The sequence below is a fragment of the Leptidea sinapis genome, chromosome 33 (genome assembly GCF_905404315.1).
Source record: "Leptidea sinapis chromosome 33, ilLepSina1.1, whole genome shotgun sequence".
Lineage (NCBI taxonomy): Eukaryota > Metazoa > Arthropoda > Insecta > Lepidoptera > Pieridae > Leptidea > Leptidea sinapis.
Window position 1 is genome coordinate 6,141,300 of NC_066297.1, and position 20,532 is coordinate 6,161,831.

Sequence of the window (20,532 nt, forward strand, 5' to 3'; positions counted from 1 at the left end):
CTGCACTCTCGAGAACCTCGGATACGATACCCATATTGCTGAAAACATAATTGCTTGCGGCAGCCCTCTTGGATTTCAAAAATGATCACAGAATTGTTCTCTGCACCCTCGAGAACCTCGGACGCGATATCCATATTGCTGAAAACATAATTGCTTGCGGCAGCCCTCTTGAATTTCAAAAATGATCACAGAATTGTTCTCTGCACCCTCAAGAACCTCGGACACGATATCCATATTACTAAAATCATAATTTTGTGCGGCGGCCATCTTGTATTTGAAAAATGATCACCAAATCGTTCTCTACATCCTCAAGAACCTCGGGTTCTATATCCATATTGCTGAAATCATAATTTTGTGCGGCGGCCATCTTGGATTTGAAAAATTATCACAAAATCGTTCTCAGCACCCTCGAGAACCTCGGATACGATACCCATAATGTAGTTATCATACTTTTGAGCGGCGGCAATCTTCGATTTGAAAAATGATCACAAAATCGTTCTCTGCACCCTCGAGAACCTCGGATACGATACCCATAATGTAGTTATCATACTTTTGAGCGGCGGCCATCTTCGATTTGAAAAATGATCACAAAATCGTTCTCAGCACCCTCGAGAACCTCTGATACGATACCCATAATATAGTTATCATATTTTGTAGCCGTTGCCATCTTGGATTTGAAAAATGATCACATTTCTGTTCCCTCGAGAACCTCTGATACGATACCAATAATGTAGATAACCTTATTTTGAGCGGCGGCCATGTCGGATTTAAAAATGATCCCAAAATTGTTTTCTGCACCCTCAAAAACCTCGGACACGATATCCATATTGCTGAAATCATAATTTTGAGCGGCGGCCATCTTCGATTTGAACAATGATCACAAAATCGTTCTCTGCACCCTCGAGAACCTCGGATACGATATCTATATCGCTGAAAACTTTACTGTTTGCGGCAACCCTCTTGGATTTCAAAAATGATCACAGAATTGTTCTTTGCACCCTCGAGAACCTCGGACACGATATCCATAATGTAGTTATCATACTTTTGAGCGGCGGCCATCTTCGATTTAAAAAATGATCACAAAATCGTTCTCTGCACCCACGAGAACCTCGGATACGATACCCATAATGTAGTTATCATAATTTTGAGCGGCGGCCATCTTGGATTTAAAAAATGATTACAAAATCGTTCTGTGCACTCTCGAGAACCTCGGATACGATACCCATAATGTAGTTATCATACTTTTGAGAGGCGGCCATCTTGGATTTGAAAAATGATCACAAAATCGTTCTCTGCACCCTCGAGAACCTCGGATACGATACCCATAATGAAGTTATCATAATTTTGAGCGGTGGCCATCTTGGATTTGAAAAATGATAACAAAATCGTTTTCTGCACCCTCGAGAACCTAGTATACGATACCCATAATCTTGTTATGATACTTTTGAGCGGCGTCCATCTTGGATTTGAAAAATGATCACAAAATCGTTCTCTGCACCCTCGAGAACCTAGGATACGATACCCATAATCTAGTTATCATACATTTAAGCGGCGGCCATCTTGGATTTGAAAAATGATTACAAAATCGCTCTCTGCACCCTCGAGAACCTCGGATACGATACCCATAATGTATTTATCATAATTTTGAGCGGCCGCCATCTTGGATTTAAAAAATGATCACAAAATCGTTCTGTGTGCTCTCGAGAACCTCGGATACGATACCCATAATGTAGTTATCATACTTTTGAGCGGCGGCCATCTTGGATTTGAAAAATGTTCACAAAATCGCTCTCTGCACCCTCGAGAACCTCGGATACGATACCCATAATGTAGTTATCATAATTTTGAGCGGCGGCCATCTTGGATTTAAAAAATGATCACAAAATCGTTCTGTGCACTCTCGAGAACATCGGATATGATACCCATAATGTAGTTATCATACTTTTGAGCGGCAACCATCTTGGATTTGAAAAATGATCACAAAATCGCTCTCTGCACTCTCGAGAACCTCGGATACGATACCCATATTGCTGAAAACATAATTGCTTGCGGCAGCCCTCTTGGATTTCAAAAATGATCACAGAATTGTTCTCTGCACCCTCGAGAACCTCGGACGCGATATCCATATTGCTGAAAACATAATTGCTTGCGGCAGCCCTCTTGAATTTCAAAAATGATCACAGAATTGTTCTCTGCACCCTCAAGAACCTCGGACACGATATCCATATTACTAAAATCATAATTTTGTGCGGCGGCCATCTTGTATTTGAAAAATGATAACCAAATCGTTCTCTACATCCTCAAGAACCTCGGGTACTATATCCATATTGCTGAAATCATAATTTTGTGCGGCGGCCATCTTGGATTTGAAAAATTATCACAAAATCGTTCTCAGCACCCTCGAGAACCTCGGATACGATACCCATAATGTAGTTATCATACTTTTGAGCGGCGGCCATCTTCGATTTGAAAAATGATCACAAAATCGTTCTCTGCACCCTCGAGAACCTCGGATACGATACCCATAATGTAGTTATCATACTTTTGAGCGGCGGCCAACTTCGATTTGAAAAATGATCACAAAATCGTTCTCAGCACCCTCGAGAACCTCTGATACGATACCCATAATGTAGTTATCATATTTTGTAGCCGTTGCCATCTTGGATTTGAAAAATGATCACATTTCTGCTCCCTCGAGAACCTCTGATTCGATACCAATAATGTAGATATCCTAATTTTGAGCGGCGGCCATGTCGGATTTAAAAATGATCCCAAAATTGTTTTCTGCACCCTCAAAAACCTCGGACACGATATCCATATTGCTGAAATCATAATTTTGAGCGGCGGCCATCTTCGATTTGAAAAATGATCACAAAATCGTTCTCTGCACCCTCGAGAACCTCGGACACGATATCTATATTGATGAAAACATAATTGTTTGCGGCAACCCTCTTGGATTTCAAAAATGATCACAGAATTGTTCTTTGCACCCTCGAGAACCTCGGACACGATATCCATAATGTAGTTATCATACTTTTGAGCGGCGGCCATCTTCGATTTAAAAAATGATCACAAAATCGTTCTCTGCACCCACGAGAACCTCGGATACGATACCCATAATGTAGTTATCATAATTTTGAGCGGCGGCCATCTTGGATTTAAAAAATGATTACAAAATCGTTCTGTGCACTCTCGAGAACCTCGGATACGATACCCATAATGTAGTTATCATACTTTTGAGAGTCGGCCATCTTGGATTTGAAAAATGATCACAAAATCGCTCTCTGCACCTTCGAGAACCTCGGATACGATACCCATAATGTAGTTATCATAATTTTGAGCGGCGGCCATCTTGGATTTGAAAAATGATAACAAAATCGTTCTCTGCACCCTCGAGAACCTAGTATACGATACCCATAATCTTGTTATCATACTTTTGAGCGGCGGCCATCTTGGATTTGAAAAATGATCACAAAATCGCTCTCTGCACCCTCGAGAACCTCGGATACGATACCCATAATGAAGTTATCATAATTTTGAGCGGCGGCCATCTTGGATTTGAAAAATGATCACAAAATCGTTCTCTGCACCCTCGAGAACCTAGGATACGATACCCATAATCTAGTTATCATACATTTGAGCGGCGGCCATCTTGGATTTGAAAAATGATTACAAAATCGCTCTCTGCACCCTCAAGAACCTCGGATACGATACCCATAATGTATTTATCATAATTTTGAGCGGCCGCCATCTTGGATTTAAAAAATGATCACAAAATCGTTCTGTGCGCTCTCGAGAACCTCGGATACGATACCCATAATGTAGTTCTCATACTTTTGAGCGGCAGCCATCTTGGATTTGAAAAATGTTCACAAAATCGCTCTCTGCACCCTCGAGAACCTCGGATACGATACCCATAATGTAGTTATCATAATTTTGAGCGGCGGCCATCTTGGATTTAAAAAATGATCACAAAATCGTTCTGTGCACTCTCGAGAACATCGGATATGAGACCCATAATGTAGTTATCATACTTTTGAGCGGAAACCATCTTGGATTTGAAAAATGATCACAAAATCGCTCTCTGCACTCTCGAGAACCTCGGATACGATACCCATATTGCTGAAAACATAATTGCTTGCGGCAGCCCTCTTGGATTTCAAAAATGATCACAGAATTGTTCTTTGCACCCTCGAGAACCTCGGACACGATATCCATAATGTAGTTATCATACTTTTGAGCGGCGGCCATCTTCGATTTAAAAAATGATCACAAAATCGTTCTCTGCACCCACGAGAACCTCGGATACGATACCCATAATGTAGTTATCATAATTTTGAGCGGCGGCCATCTTGGATTTAAAAAATGATTACAAAATCGTTCTGTGCACTCTCGAGAACCTCGGATACGATACCCATAATGTAGTTATCATACTTTTGAGAGGCGGCCATCTTGGATTTGAAAAATGATCACAAAATCGCTCTCTGCACCCTCGAGAACCTCGGATACGATACCCATAATGAAGTTATCATAATTTTGAGCGGTGGCCATCTTGGATTTGAAAAATGATAACAAAATCGTTTTCTGCACCCTCGAGAACCTAGTATACGATACCCATAATCTTGTTATGATACTTTTGAGCGGCGTCCATCTTGGATTTGAAAAATGATCACAAAATCGTTCTCTGCACCCTCGAGAACCTAGGATACGATACCCATAATCTAGTTATCATACATTTGAGCGGCGGCCATCTTGGATTTGAAAAATGATTACAAAATCGCTCTCTGCACCCTCGAGAACCTCGGATACGATACCCATAATGTATTTATCATAATTTTGAGCGGCCGCCATCTTGGATTTAAAAAATGATCACAAAATCGTTCTGTGTGCTCTCGAGAACCTCGGATACGATACCCATAATGTAGTTATCATACTTTTGAGCGGCGGCCATCTTGGATTTGAAAAATGTTCACAAAATCGCTCTCTGCACCCTCGAGAACCTCGGATACGATACCCATAATGTAGTTATCATAATTTTGAGCGGCGGCCATCTTGGATTTAAAAAATGATCACAAAATCGTTCTGTGCACTCTCGAGAACATCGGATATGATACCCATAATGTAGTTATCATACTTTTGAGCGGCAACCATCTTGGATTTGAAAAATGATCACAAAATCGCTCTCTGCACCTTCGAGAACCTCGGATACGATACCCATAATGTAGTTATCATAATTTTGAGCGGCGGCCATCTTGGATTTGAAAAATGATAACAAAATCGTTCTCTGCACCCTCGAGAACCTAGTATACGATACCCATAATCTTGTTATCATACTTTTGAGCGGCGGCCATCTTGGATTTGAAAAATGATCACAAAATCGCTCTCTGCACCCTCGAGAACCTCGGATACGATACCCATAATGAAGTTATCATAATTTTGAGCGGCGGCCATCTTGGATTTGAAAAATGATCACAAAATCGTTCTCTGCACCCTCGAGAACCTAGGATACGATACCCATAATCTAGTTATCATACATTTGAGCGGCGGCCATCTTGGATTTGAAAAATGATTACAAAATCGCTCTCTGCACCCTCAAGAACCTCGGATACGATACCCATAATGTATTTATCATAATTTTGAGCGGCCGCCATCTTGGATTTAAAAAATGATCACAAAATCGTTCTGTGCGCTCTCGAGAACCTCGGATACGATACCCATAATGTAGTTCTCATACTTTTGAGCGGCAGCCATCTTGGATTTGAAAAATGTTCACAAAATCGCTCTCTGCACCCTCGAGAACCTCGGATACGATACCCATAATGTAGTTATCATAATTTTGAGCGGCGGCCATCTTGGATTTAAAAAATGATCACAAAATCGTTCTGTGCACTCTCGAGAACATCGGATATGAGACCCATAATGTAGTTATCATACTTTTGAGCGGAAACCATCTTGGATTTGAAAAATGATCACAAAATCGCTCTCTGCACTCTCTAGAACCTCGGATACGATACCCATATTGCTGAAAACATAATTGCTTGCGGCAGCCCTCTTGGATTTCAAAAATGATCACAGAATTGTTCTCTGCACCCTCGAGAACCTCGGACGCGATATCCATATTGCTGAAAACATAATTGCTTGCGGCAGCCCTCTTGAATTTCAAAAATGATCACAGAATTGTTCTCTGCACCCTCAAGAACCTCGGACACGATATCCATATTACTAAAATCATAATTTTGTGCGGCGGCCATCTTGTATTTGAAAAAAGATCACCAAATCGTTCTCTACATCCTCAAGAACCTCGGGTACTATATCCATATTGCTGAAATCATAATTTTGTGCGGCGGCCATCTTGGATTTGAAAAATTATCACAAAATCGTTCTCAGCACCCTCGAGAACCTCGGATACGATACCCATAATGTAGTTATCATACTTTTGAGCGGCGGCCATCTTCGATTTGAAAAATGATCACAAAATCGTTCTCTGCACCCTCGAGAACCTCGGATACGATACCTATAATGTAGTTATCATACTTTTGAGCGGCGGCCATCTTCGATTTGAAAAATGATCACAAAATCGTTCTCAGCACCCTCGAGAACCTCTGATACGATACCCATAATGTAGTTATCATATTTTGTAGCCGTTGCCATCTTGGATTTGAAAAATGATCACATTTCTGCTCCCTCGAGAACCTCTGATTCGATACCAATAATGTAGATATCCTAATTTTGAGCGGCGGCCATGTCGGATTTAAAAATGATCCCAAAATTGTTTTCTGCACCCTCAAAAACCTCGGACACGATATCCATATTGCTGAAATCATAATTTTGAGCGGCGGCCATCTTCGATTTGAAAAATGATCACAAAATCGTTCTCTGCACCCTCGAGAACCTCGGATACGATAACCATAATGTAGTTATCATAATTTTGAGCGGCGGCCATCTTGGATTTCAAAAATGATCATAGAATTGTTCTCTGCACCCTCGAGAACCTCGGACACGATATCCATAATGTAGTTATCATACTTTTGAGCGGCGGCCATCTTCGATTTAAAAAATGATCACAAAATCGTTCTCTGCGCCCACGAGAACCTCGGATACGATACCCATAATGTAGTTATCATAATTTTGAGCGGCGGCCATCTTGGATTTCAAAAGTGATCACAAAATTCGTCTCTGCACTCTCTAGAACCTAGGATACGATACCCATAATCTAGTTATCATACTTTTGAGCGGCGGCCATCTCGGATTTAAAAATGATCCCAAAATTGTTTTCTGCACCCTCAAGAACCTCGGACACGATACCCATATTGCTGAAAACATAATTGCTTGCGGCAGCCCTCTTGGATTTCAAAAATGATCACAGAATTGTTCTCTGCACCCTCGAGAACCTCGGACACGATATCCATATTGCTGAAATCATAATTTTGAGCGGCGGCCATCTTCGATTTGAAAAGTGATCACAAAATCGTTCTCTGCACCCTCGAGAACCTCGGACACGATATCTATATTGATGAAAACATAATTGTTTGCGGCAACCCTCTTCGATTTCAAAAATGATCACAGAATTGTTCTTTGCACCCTCGAGAACCTCGGACACGATATCCATAATGTAGTTATCATACTTTTGAGCGGCGGCCATCTTCGATTTAAAAAATGATCACAAAATCGTTCTCTGCACCCACGAGAACCTCGGATACGATACCCATAATGTAGTTATCATAATTTTGAGCGGCGGCCATCTTGGATTTAAAAAATGATTACAAAATCGTTCTGTGCACTCTCGAGAACCTCGGATACGATACCCATAATGTAGTTATCATACTTTTGAGAGGCGGTCATCTTGGATTTGAAAAATGATCACAAAATCGCTCTCTGCACCCTCGAGAACCTCGGATACGATACCCATAATGTAGTTATCATAATTTTGAGCGGCGGCCATCTTGGATTTGAAAAATGATAACAAAATCGTTCTCTGCACCCTCGAGAACCTAGTATACGATACCCATAATCTTGTTATCATACTTTTGAGCGGCGGCCATCTTGGTTTTAAAAAATGATCACAAAATCGTTCTGTGCACTCTCGAGAACATCGGATATGATACCCATAATGAAGTTATCATAATTTTGAGCGGCGGCCATCTTGGATTTGAGAAATGATAACAAAATCGTTTTCTGCACCCTCGAGAACCTAGTATACGATACCCATAATCTTGTTATCATACTTTTGAGCGGCGTCCATCTTGGATTTGAAAAATGATCACAAAATCGTTCTCTGCACCCTCGAGACCCTAGGATACGATACCCATAATCTAGTTATCATACATTTGAGCGGCGGCCATCTTGGATTTGAAAAATGATTAGAAAATCGCTCTCTGCATCCTCGAGAACCTCGGATACGATACCCATAATGTAGTTATCATAATTTTGAGCGGCGGCCATCTTGGATTTAAAAAATGATCACAAAATCGTTCTGTGCTCTCTCGAGAACATCGGATATGATACCCATAATGTAGTTATCATACTTTTGAGCGGCAACCATCTTGGATTTGAAAAATGATCACAAAATCGCTCTCTGCACTCTCGAGAACCTCGGATACGATACCCATATTGCTGAAAACATAATTGCTTGCGGCAGCCCTCTTGGATTTCAAAAATGATCACAGAATTGTTCCCTGCACCCTCGAGAACCTCGGACGCGATATCCATATTGCTGAAAACATAATTGCTTGCGGCAGCCCTCTTGAATTTCAAAAATGATCACAGAATTGTTCTCTGCACCCTCAAGAACCTCGGACACGATATCCATATTACTTAAATCATAATTTTGTGCGGCGGCCATCTTGCATTTGAAAAATGATCACCAAATCGTTCTCTACATCGTCAAGAACCTCGGGTACTATATCCATATTGCTGAAATCATAATTTTGTGCGGCGGCCATCTTGGATTTGAAAAATTATCACAAAATCGTTCTCATCACCCTCGAGAACCTCGGATACGATACCCATAATGTAGTTATCATACTTTTGAGCGGCGGCCATCTTCGATTTGAAAAATGATCACAAAATCGTTCTCTGCACCCTCGAGAACCTCGGATACGATACCCATAATGTAGTTATCATACTTTTGAGCGGCGGCCATCTTCGATTTGAAAAATGATCACAAAATCGTTCTCAGCACCCTCGAGAACCTCTGATACGATACCCATAATGTAGTTATCATATTTTGTAGCCGTTGCCATATTGGATTTGAAAAATGATCACATTTCTGCTCCCTCGAGAACCTCTGATTCGATACCAATAATGTAGATATCCTAATTTTGAGCGGCGGCCATGTCGGATTTAAAAATGATCCAAAAATTGTTTTCTGCACCCTAAAAAACCTCGGACACGATACCCATAATGTAGTTATCATACTTTTGAGCGGCGGCCATCTTGGATTTGAAAAATTATCACAAAATCGTTCTCAGCACCCTCGAGAACCTCGGATACGATACCCATAATGTAGTTATCATAATTTTGAGCGGCGGCCATCTTGGATTTCAAAAATGATCATAGAATTGTTCTCTGCACCCTCGAGAACCTCGGACACGATATCCATAATGTAGTTATCATAATTTTGAGCGGCGGCCATCTTGGATTTCAAAAGTGATCACAAAATTCGTCTTTGCACTCTCTAGAACCTAGGATACGATACCCATAATCTAGTTATCATACTTTTGAGCGGCGGCCATCTCGGATTTAAAAATGATCCCAAAATTGTTTTCTGCACCCTCAAGAACCTCGGACAGGATACCCATATTGCTGAAAACATAATTGCTTGCGGCAGCCCTCTTGGATTTCAAAAATGATCACAAAATTGTTCTCTGCACCCTCGAGAACCTCGGACACGATATCCATATTGCTGAAAACATAATTGCTTGCGGCAGCCCTCTTGGATTTCAAAAATGATCACAGAATTGTTCTCTGCACCCTCGAGAACCTCGGACACGATATCCATATTGCTAAAATCATAATTTTGTGCGGCGTCCATCTTGTATTTGAAAAATGATCACCAAATCGTTCTGTACATCCGCAAGAACCTCGGGTACGATATCCATATTGCTTAAATCATAATTTTGTGCGGCGGCCATCTTGGATTTGAAAAATTATCACAAAATCGTTCTCAGCACCCTCGAGAACCTCGAATACGATACCCATATTGCTGAAAACATAATTGCTTGCGGCAGCCCTCTTGGATTTCAAAAATGATCACAGAATTGTTCTCTGCACCCTCGAGAACCTCGGACACGATATCCATATTGCTGAAATCATAATTTTGAGCGGCGGCCATCTTCGATTTGAAAAGTGATCACAAAATCGTTCTCTGCACCCTCGAGAACCTCGGACACGATATCTATATTGATGAAAACATAATTGTTTGCGGCAACCCTCTTCGATTTCAAAAATGATCACAGAATTGTTCTTTGCACCCTCGAGAACCTCGGACACGATATCCATAATGTAGTTATCATACTTTTGAGCGGCGGCCATCTTCGATTTAAAAAATGATCACAAAATCGTTCTCTGCACCCACGAGAACCTCGGATACGATACCCATAATGTAGTTATCATAATTTTGAGCGGCGGCCATCTTGGATTTAAAAAATGATTACAAAATCGTTCTGTGCACTCTCGAGAACCTCGGATACGATACCCATAATGTAGTTATCATACTTTTGAGAGGCGGTCATCTTGGATTTGAAAAATGATCACAAAATCGCTCTCTGCACCCTCGAGAACCTCGGATACGATACCCATAATGTAGTTATCATAATTTTGAGCGGCGGCCATCTTGGATTTGAAAAATGATAACAAAATCGTTCTCTGCACCCTCGAGAACCTAGTATACGATACCCATAATCTTGTTATCATACTTTTGAGCGGCGGCCATCTTGGTTTTAAAAAATGATCACAAAATCGTTCTGTGCACTCTCGAGAACATCGGATATGATACCCATAATGAAGTTATCATAATTTTGAGCGGCGGCCATCTTGGATTTGAGAAATGATAACAAAATCGTTTTCTGCACCCTCGAGAACCTAGTATACGATACCCATAATCTTGTTATCATACTTTTGAGCGGCGTCCATCTTGGATTTGAAAAATGATCACAAAATTGTTCTCTGCACCCTCGAGACCCTAGGATACGATACCCATAATCTAGTTATCATACATTTGAGCGGCGGCCATCTTGGATTTGAAAAATGATTAGAAAATCGCTCTCTGCATCCTCGAGAACCTCGGATACGATACCCATAATGTAGTTATCATAATTTTGAGCGGCGGCCATCTTGGATTTAAAAAATGATCACAAAATCGTTCTGTGCTCTCTCGAGAACATCGGATATGATACCCATAATGTAGTTATCATACTTTTGAGCGGCAACCATCTTGGATTTGAAAAATGATCACAAAATCGCTCTCTGCACTCTCGAGAACCTCGGATACGATACCCATATTGCTGAAAACATAATTGCTTGCGGCAGCCCTCTTGGATTTCAAAAATGATCACAGAATTGTTCCCTGCACCCTCGAGAACCTCGGACGCGATATCCATATTGCTGAAAACATAATTGCTTGCGGCAGCCCTCTTGAATTTCAAAAATGATCACAGAATTGTTCTCTGCACCCTCAAGAACCTCGGACACGATATCCATATTACTTAAATCATAATTTTGTGCGGCGGCCATCTTGCATTTGAAAAATGATCACCAAATCGTTCTCTACATCCTCAAGAACCTCGGGTACTATATCCATATTGCTGAAATCATAATTTTGTGCGGCGGCCATCTTGGATTTGAAAAATTATCACAAAATCGTTCTCATCACCCTCGAGAACCTCGGATACGATACCCATAATGTAGTTATCATACTTTTGAGCGGCGGCCATCTTCGATTTGAAAAATGATCACAAAATCGTTCTCTGCACCCTCGAGAACCTCGGATACGATACCCATAATGTAGTTATCATACTTTTGAGCGGCGGCCATCTTCGATTTGAAAAATGATCACAAAATCGTTCTCAGCACCCTCGAGAACCTCTGATACGATACCCATAATGTAGTTATCATATTTTGTAGCCGTTGCCATATTGGATTTGAAAAATGATCACATTTCTGCTCCCTCGAGAACCTCTGATTCGATACCAATAATGTAGATATCCTAATTTTGAGCGGCGGCCATGTCGGATTTAAAAATGATCCAAAAATTGTTTTCTGCACCCTAAAAAACCTCGGACACGATACCCATAATGTAGTTATCATACTTTTGAGCGGCGGCCATCTTGGATTTGAAAAATTATCACAAAATCGTTCTCAGCACCCTCGAGAACCTCGGATACGATACCCATAATGTAGTTATCATAATTTTGAGCGGCGGCCATCTTGGATTTCAAAAATGATCACAGAATTGTTCTCTGCACCCTCGAGAACCTCGGACACGATATCCATAATGTAGTTATCATACTTTTGAGCGGCGGCCATCTTCGATTTAAAAAATGATCACAAAATCGTTCTCTGCACCCACGAGAACCTCGGATACGATACCCATAATGTAGTTATCATAATTTTGAGCGGCGGCCATCTTGGATTTCAAAAGTGATCACAAAATTCGTCTTTGCACTCTCTAGAACCTAGGATACGATACCCATAATCTAGTTATCATACTTTTGAGCGGCGGCCATCTCGGATTTAAAAATGATCCCAAAATTGTTTTCTGCACCCTCAAGAACCTCGGACAGGATACCCATATTGCTGAAAACATAATTGCTTGCGGCAGCCCTCTTGGATTTCAAAAATGATCACAAAATTGTTCTCTGCACCCTCGAGAACCTCGGACACGATATCCATATTGCTGAAAACATAATTGCTTGCGGCAGCCCTCTTGGATTTCAAAAATGATCACAGAATTGTTCTCTGCACCCTCGAGAACCTCGGACACGATATCCATATTGCTAAAATCATAATTTTGTGCGGCGTCCATCTTGTATTTGAAAAATGATCACCAAATCGTTCTGTACATCCGCAAGAACCTCGGGTACGATATCCATATTGCTTAAATCATAATTTTGTGCGGCGGCCATCTTGGATTTGAAAAATTATCACAAAATCGTTCTCAGCACCCTCGAGAACCTCGAATACGATACCCATAATGTAGTTATCATAATTTTGAGCGGCGGCCATCTTCGATTTGAAAAATGATCACAAAATCGTTCTCTGCACCCTCGAGAACCTCGGATACGATACCCATTATGTAGATATCATACTTTTGAGCGGCGGCCATCTTCGATTTGAAAACTGATCACAAAATCGTTCTCTGCACCCTCGATAACATCGGATACGATACCCATAATGTAGTTTATCATACTTTTGAGCGGCGGCCATCTTGGATTTGAAAAATGATCACAATATCGTTCTCTGCACCCTCGAGAATGTCTTATACTATACCCATAATGTAGTTATCATAATATTGAGCGGCGGCCTTCTCGGAATTAAAAATGATCCCAAAATTGTTTTCTGCTCCCTCGAGAACCTCGGACACGATATCCATATTGCTGAAAACATAATTGTTTGCGGCAGTCCTCTTGGATTTCAAAAATGATCACAAAATTGTTCTCTGCATCCTCGAGAACCTCGGACACGATATCCATATTTCTAAAATCATAATTTTGTGCGGCGGCCAACTTGGATTTGAAAAATTATCACCATATCGTTCTCTGCACCCTAGAGAAACTCGTGTACGATATCCATATTGCTGAAATCATAATTTTGTGCGGCGGCCATCTTGGATTTGAAAAATGATCACAAAATCGTTCTCAGCACCCTCGAGAAACTCGGATACGATACCCATAATGTAGTTATCATACTATTGAGCTGCGGTCATCTTCGATTTGGAAAACTATCACAAAATCGTTTTCTGCACCCTCGAGAACCTCGGATACGATACCCATAATGAAGTTATCATAATTTTGAGCCGCGGCTATCTTGGATTTCAAAAATGATCACAAAATCAACACTCGAGAACCTCGGATACGATACCCATTATGTAGATATCATACTTTTGAGCGGCGGCCATCTTCGATTTGAAAACTGATCACAAAATCGTTCTCTGCACCCTCGATAACATCGGATACGATACTCATAATGTAGTTTATCATACTTTTGAGCGGCGGCCATCTTGGATTTGAAAAATGATCACAATATCGTTCTCTGCACCCTCGAGAATGTCTTATACTATACCCATAATGTAGTTATCATAATATTGAGCGGCGGCCTTCTCGGAATTAAAAATGATCCCAAAATTGTTTTCTGCTCCCTCGAGAACCTCGGACACGATATCCATATTGCTGAAAACATAATTGTTTGCGGCAGTCCTCTTGGATTTCAAAAATGATCACAAAATTGTTCTCTGCATCCTCGAGAACCTCGGACACGATATCCATATTTCTAAAATCATAATTTTGTGCGGCGGCCAACTTGGATTTGAAAAATTATCACCAAATCGTTCTCTGCACCCTAGAGAAACTCGTGTACGATATCCATATTGCTGAAATCATAATTTTGTGCGGCGGCCATCTTGGATTTGAAAAATGATCACAAAATCGTTCTCAGCACCCTCGAGAAACTCGGATACGATACCCATAATGTAGTTATCATACTATTGAGCTGCGGTCATCTTCGATTTGGAAAACTATCACAAAATCGTTTTCTGCACCCTCGAGAACCTCGGATACGATAACCATAATGAAGTTATCATAATTTTGAGCCGCGGCTATCTTGGATTTCAAAAATGATCACAAAATCGATCTGTGCACTCTCGAGAACCTCGGATACGATACCCATATTTTTATGATCATAATCTTGCACGGCGGCCATCTCGGATTTAAAAATGATCCCAAAATTATTTTCTGCATCCTCGAGAACCTCGGACACGATATCTATATTGATAAAAACATAATTGTTTGCGGCAACCCTCTTGGATTTCAAAGATGATCACAGAATTGTTCTCTGCACCCTCGAGAACCTCGGAAACGATATCCATATTGCTGAAATCATAATTTTGTGCAGCGGCCATCTTCGATTTGAAAAATGATCACAAAATCGTTCTCTGCACCCTCGAGAACCTCGGATACGATACCCATAATGTAGTTATCATAATTTTGAGCGGCGGCCATCTTCAATTTGAAAAAGGATCACAAAATCGTTCTCTGCACCCTGGAGAACCTAGGATACGATATCCATAATGTAGTTATCATACTTTTTAGAGGCGGCCATATTCGATTTGAAAAATGATCACAAAATCGTTCTCTGCACCCTCGAGAACCTAGGATACGATATCCATAATGTAGTTATCATACATTTGAGAGGCGGCAATCTTCGATTTGAAAAACGATCACAAAATCGTTCTCTGCACCCTGGAGAACCTCGGATACGATACCCATAATGTAGTTATCATAATTTTGAGCGGCGGCCATCTTGGATTTTTCGGATTTTTAAAATGATCCCAAAATTGTTTTCTGCACCCTCGAAAACCTCGGACACGCTATCCGTATTGCTAAAATAATAATTTTGTGCGGCGGCAATCTTGGATTTGTAAAATGATCCCAAAATTGTTTTCTGCACCCTCAAAAACCTCGGACACGATATCCATATTGCTGAAAACATATTTGTTTGCGGCAGCACTCTTGGATTTCAAAAATGATCACAGAATTGTTCTCTGCACCCTCGAGAACCTCGGACACGATATCCATATTGCTGAAATCATAATTTTGAGCGGCGGCCATCTTCGATTTGAAAAATGATCACAAAATCGTTCTCTGCACCCTCGAGAACCTCGGACACGATATCTATATTGATGAAAACATAATTGTTTGCGGCAACCCTCTTGGATTTCAAAAATGATCACAGAATTGTTCTTTGCACCCTCGAGAACCTCGGACACGATATCCATAATGTAGTTATCATACTTTTGAGCGGCGGCCATCTTCGATTTAAAAAATGATCACAAAATCGTTCTCTGCACCCACGAGAACCTCGGATACGATACCCATAATGTAGTTATCATAATTTTGAGCGGCGGCCATCTTGGATTTAAAAAATGATTACAAAATCGTTCTGTGCACTCTCGAGAACCTCGGATCCGATACCCATAATGTAGTTATCATACTTTTGAGAGGCGGTCATCTTGGATTTGAAAAATGATCACAAAATCGCTCTCTGCACCCTCGAGAACCTCGGATACGATACCCATAATGTAGTTATCATAATTTTGAGCGGCGGCCATCTTGGATTTGAAAAATGATAACAAAATCGTTCTCTGCACCCTCGAGAACCTAGTATACGATACCCATAATCTTGTTATCATACTTTTGAGCGGCGGCCATCTTGGATTTGAAAAATGATCACAAAATCGCTCTCTGCACCCTCGAGAACCTCGGATACGATACCCATAATGAAGTTATCATAATTTTGAGCGGCGGCCATCTTGGATTTGAGAAATGATAACAAAATCGTTTTCTGCACCCTCGAGAACCTAGTATACGATACCCATAATCTTGTTATCATACTTTTGAGCGGCGACCATCTTGGATTTGAAAAATGTTCACAAAATCGATCTCTGCACCCTCGAGAACCTAGGATACGATACCCATAATCTAGTTATCATACATTTGAGCGGCGGCCATCTTGGATTTGAAAAATGATTACAAAATCGCTCTCTGCATCCTCGAGAACCTCGGATACGATACCCATAATGTAGTTATCATAATTTTGAGCGGCGGCCATCTTGGATTTAAAAAATGATCACAAAATCGTTCTGTGCACTCTCGAGAACATCGAATATGATACCCATAATGTAGTTATCATAGTTTTGAGCGGCAACCATCTTGGATTTGAAAAATGATCACAAAATGGCTCTCTGCACTCTCGAGAACCTCGGATACGATACCCATATTGCTGAAAACATAATTGCTTGCGGCAGCCCTCTTGGATTTCAAAAATGATCACAGAATTGTTCTCTGTACCCTCGAGAACCTCGGACGCGATATCCATATTGCTGAAAACATAATTGCTTGCGGCAGCCCTCTTGAATTTCAAAAATGATCACAGAATTGTTCTCTGCACCCTCAAGAACCTCGGACACGATATCCATATTACTTAAATCATAATTTTGTGCGGCGGCCATCTTGTATTTGAAAAATGATCACCAAATCGTTCTCTACATCCTCAAGAACCTCGGGTACTATATCCATATTGCTGAAATCATAATTTTGTGCGGCGGCCATCTTGGATTTGAAAAATTATCACAAAATCGTTCTCAGCACCCTCGAGAACCTCGGATACGATACCCATAATGTAGTTATCATACTTTTGAGCGGCGGCCATCTTCGATTTGAAAAATGATCACAAAATCGTTCTCTGCACCCTCGAGAACCTCGGATACGATACCCATAATGTAGTTATCATACTTTTGAGCGGCGGCCATCTTCAATTTGAAAAATGATCACAAAATCGTTCTCAGCACCCTCGAGAACCTCGGATACGATACCCATAATGTAGTTATCATATTTTGTAGCCGTTGCCATCTTGGATTTGAAAAATGATCACATTTCTGCTCCCTCGAGAACCTCTGATTCGATACCAATAATGTAGATATCCTAATTTTGAGCGGCGGCCATGTCGGATTTAAAAATGATCCAAAAATTGTTTTCTGCACCCTAAAAAACCTCGGACACGATATCCATATTGCTGAAATCATAATTTTGAGCGGTGGCCATCTTCGATTTGAAAAATGATCACAAAATCGTTCTCTGCACCCTCGAGAACCTCGGATACGATACCCATAATGTAGTTATCATAATTTTGAGCGGCGGCCATCTTGGATTTCAAAAATGATCATAGAATTGTTCTCTGCACCCTCGAGAACCTCGGACACGATATCCATAATGTAGTTATCATACTTTTGAGCGGCGGCCATCTTCGATTTAAAAAATGATCACAAAATCGTTCTCTGCACCCACGAGAACCTCGGATACGATACCCATAATGTAGTTATCATAATTTTGAGCGGCGGCCATCTTGGATTTCAAAAGTGATCACAAAATTCGTCTTTGCACTCTCTAGAACCTAGGATACGATACCCATAATCTAGTTATCATACTTTTGAGCGGCGGCCATCTCGGATTTAAAAATGATCCCAAAATTGTTTTCTGCACCCTCAAGAACCTCGGACAGGATACCCATATTGCTGAAAACATAATTGCTTGCGGCAGCCCTCTTGGATTTCAAAAATGATCACAAAATTGTTCTCTGCACCCTCGAGAACCTCGGACACGATATCCATATTGCTGAAAACATAATTGCTTGCGGCAGCCCTCTTGGATTTCAAAAATGATCACAGAATTGTTCTCTGCACCCTCGAGAACCTCGGACACGATATCCATATTGCTAAAATCATAATTTTGTGCGGCGTCTATCTTGTATTTGAAAAATGATCACCAAATCGTTCTGTACATCCGCAAGAACCTCGGGTACGATATCCATATTGCTTAAATCATAATTTTGTGCGGCGGCCATCTTGGATTTGAAAAATTATCACAAAATCGTTCTCAGCACCCTCGAGAACCTCGAATACGATACCCATAATGTAGTTATCATAATTTTGAGCGGCGGCCATCTTCGATTTGAAAAATGATCACAAAATCGTTCTCTGCACCCTCGAGAATCTCGGATACGATACCCATTATGTAGATATCATACTTTTGAGCGGCGGCCATCTTCGATTTGAAAACTGATCACAAAATCGTTCTCTGCACCCTCGATAACATCGGATACGATACCCATAATGTAGTTTATCATACTTTTGAGCGGCGGCCATCTTGGATTTGAAAAATGATCACAATATCGTTCTCTGCACCCTCGAGAATGTCTTATACTATACCCATAATGTAGTTATCATAATATTGAATGGCGGCCTTCTCGGAATTAAAAATGATCCCAAAATTGTTCTCTGCATCCTCGAGAACCTCGGACACGATATCCATATTTCTAAAATCATAAATTTGTGCGGCGGCCAACTTGGATTTGAAAAATTATCACCAAATCGTTCTCTGCACCCTAGAGAAACTCGTGTACGATATCCATATTGCTGAAATCATAATTTTGTGCGGCGGCCATCTTGGATTTGAAAAATGATCACAAAATCGTTCTCAGCACCCTCGAGAAACTCGGATACGATACCCATAATGTAGTTATCATACTATTGAGCTGCGGTCATCTTCGATTTGGAAAACTATCACAAAATCGTTTTCTGCACCCTCGAGAACCTCGGATACGATACCCATAATGAAGTTATCATAATTTTGAGCCGCGGCTATCTTGGATTTCAAAAATGATCACAAAATCGATCTGTGCACTCTCGAGAACCTCGGATACGATACCCATATTTTTATGATCATAATCTTGCACGGCGGCCATCTCGGATTTAAAAATGATCCCAAAATTATTTTCTGCATCCTCGAGAACCTCGGACACGATATCTATATTGATAAAAACATAATTGTTTGCGGCAACCCTCTTGGATTTCAAAGATGATCACAGAATTGTTCTCTGCACCCTCGAGAACCTCGGAAACGATATCCATATTGCTGAAATCATAATTTTGTGCAGCGGCCATCTTCGATTTGAAAAATGATCACAAAATCGTTTTCTGCACCCTCAAAAACCTCGGACACGATATCCATATTGCTGAAAACATATTTGTTTGCGGCAGCACTCTTGGATTTCAAAAATGATCACAGAATTGTTCTCTGCACCCTCGAGAACCTCGGACACGATATCCATATTGCTGAAATCATAATTTTGAGCGGCGGCCATCTTCGATTTGAAAAATGATCACAAAATCGTTCTCAGCACCCTCGAGAAACTCGGATACGATACCCATAATGTAGTTATCATAATATTGAGCGGCGGCCTTCTCGGAATTAAAAATGATCCCAAAATTGTTTTCTGCACCCTCAAAAACCTCGGACACGATATCCATATTGCTGAAAACATATTTGTTTGCGGCAGCACTCTTGGATTTCAAAAATGATCACAGAATTGTTCTCTGCACCCTCGAGAACCTCGGACACGATATCCATATTGCTGAAATCATAATTTTGAGCGGCGGCCATCTTCGATTTGAAAAATGATCACAAAATCGTTCTCTGCACCCTCGAGAACCTCGGACACGATATCTATATTGATGAAAACATAATTGTTTGCGGCAACCCTCTTGGATTTCAAAAATGATCACAGAATTGTTCTTTGCACCCTCGAGAACCTCGGACACGATATCCATAATGTAGTTATCATACTTTTGAGCGGCGGCCATCTTCGATTTAAAAAATGATCACAAAATCGTTCTCTGCACCCACGAGAACCTCGGATACGATACCCATAATGTAGTTATCATAATTTTGAGCGGCGGCCATCTTGGATTTAAAAAATGAT